Source organism: Palaemon carinicauda, chromosome 12 (assembly GCF_036898095.1).
Source record: "Palaemon carinicauda isolate YSFRI2023 chromosome 12, ASM3689809v2, whole genome shotgun sequence".
In the NCBI taxonomy this organism is placed as follows: Eukaryota; Metazoa; Arthropoda; class Malacostraca; order Decapoda; family Palaemonidae; genus Palaemon; species Palaemon carinicauda.
The window spans coordinates 148,715,276-148,717,775 of NC_090736.1; positions in this window are offsets into that span (position 1 = coordinate 148,715,276).

The following is a 2,500-nucleotide window of genomic DNA, read 5'->3' on the forward strand; positions in this document are numbered from 1 at the left end:
AAAACACAGAATATATTGCTGTGCTGCTCCATTGTTGTGGTATATTGGTAATGTCTTTGCCTGGTGATTGCCAGACTGCTACATAAATCCCTTTCAAACTCTTTAGTTTCTTTGGTGTCTGCAACTTCACCCTTCTCTTGAATTAAGGATGGGGAGGGGGGAGCTGCAGTTGAGGGCCCTATAGTTCTATCTGCTGAATCATCAGAAGCCATTGCCTGTCCCTCCCTGGTTCTAGCATGCGTAGAGAGGGGCTTTGGGCGCTATCCATATGCATATACGGCCTATTTACGGCATTCTCCTGCTTGCTAGGGAAATGTCACTATCCTTTGTCTCTGTCATTCATGAAGGGCCTTTAAGACTTTAAATCTTACCAGGCAGCTGTTTCCACCAATGACTAATGGCTTTCGTCATGAAATGTTCAGATTCATTAAAAAAAATATAGAAGCAATCGAAATGCATTTGATAACAATAAATATGAGAAATTTAAGATATTTTGGTAAAAGTTTTCGTGAAATTACTTTTTAAGATATTTGGATTTGTAATGAACTTCCGAGACTGCAATTGGAGTTCCAAAGACCTTGCGTTGTAACCTTATTTACTTATTTTGCTTTTATTTTAAAGGCTGCTTTTCTCGTCCAATACAGCAGGGGAACCCTACTCTCCACAGGACCTTCACAGTCATTTTATCATAAGCATTCCAAGGCATGTTTCTCCTTTATTGCCAAATCCACGCTATCGAAGCACTTTGAGGACAAGAAAGTCTTCAGTTTCCTGCTGAAAGCCTTAATATCTTCAGTCTTTTGTATGTCTAGTGGAGGTTTATTGAGTCTCGAGGCCGTATATTTAAAGGCTCTAGAAACTACAGTAGAGACATATCTAGGTTTCAATAAGAAAAAAAATATATATACAAATTTCTAGCACACTAGTTCCTAAGGCTTCAGAATAAACTATGAAGACATAATGCGGAATGGCCTCTTGTTGGAGGGAAGGATATAAAGATATATTTCGACCTGACATCAGAATCGGGATCTAAACACCGCTTCGCTTTCTATTTGAAGTGACCGATGTTCGAGCCCAATGTGAAGTGGAAATTTGCATATTCTATTTTTTTCTGCAAAAGTAATGAGAGCGGTCAACAGGAAGATATAATTTTCTAGTGCATTTATTTTTCATATTCATCTTAATTTGCTTTCATTATAAATCCTTCGCAAGGAGAACAGGAATGACAGGAATTTAAGTTGAATAATAATAATAATAATAATAATAATAATAATAATAATAATAATAATAATAATAGCGATATTAAGTGCTAGTCATAAGATTAAGTGATGTGATTTTCTTTTTAATTTAATGCATGCAGTGAGGTTGCCGAATTCCATAGATATAAGTTCACACTACATTTACCAAAATTAGATAGATTTTCGCCTTATATTAGGGATTAACAAAAACTGAATAATCCAGAAATAATAGCGTTACTAAATTCATTAATTTTCAGCATAAACTCTGGTTTCAAAATCTGAATGAATACAAGCATAAATAAGGATCGCCAGTATTGACTTAATTTAAGCAAATACTGATGGTGCCAAAAAGAAACAAATCTAAGCGTGGTTTGTTTTCACGAACTGAATGATTTATGCATATACTGAAGTTGATAAATTTGAGTTAATTTTAGCATACACTAGGTTTGCAAGATCTTAGTTTCTTTAAGCAAATACTTTGCAAGCTGAAATTGAATTCATTCATTCTTTATACCTGGGGTTGCCAAAACTAATTAAATATAAATATACAGTAGTTGCCTAAAATTCCTTTACATACGCTCAATCTGCCAAAACTGAATCAAATACAGTTTACAATGTAGTTGCTAAAACAAAATAAATTTAAGCAAACGTAGATTGCGAAAACTGGTATGATTGAAAACAGTGAGGGAGTTGTTCTAACTGAATCATTTAAGATTAGGATTGATTTGACAAAACTAGTATTATATATTTCCCAAGGGAATGAATTGGCAAACGAGTCACCATATTCAGTCCAGCCATCTCCAAACCCAAAAAAAAGAAGCAGTTGAGATGATAAAAACTAAGACTAGTAAACAAAACTATAGTCAATTCTTTTTAGTGAGGCCGATTTGCACCGACTCGCAGCGGTGCCTTTTTAGCTCGGAAAAGTTTCCTGCTCGCTGATTGGTTGGACAAGATCATTCTAACCAATCAGAGAGCAGAAAACTTTTCCGAGCTAAAAGGGCACCGCTGCGAGTCAGTGCAAATGCGCCTCATTAAAAGAAATTGAGTATAGGTTTGACCTTCCCCTAAGGAAATGAGCGACCTACTTTTATTATATACATTTCTATTATTGGTCTGTCCCTTTCAATTCTCTATTACCCTATTTTTCATTCAAAGGACATACGCCTTCGGTAATCCAACTTAAAATATATTGAAAATAACTTCTGTAGAATTTCTAAACTCCTTAAAGGTTTAAAGGTCGCTCATGAATGGCAGAGGCA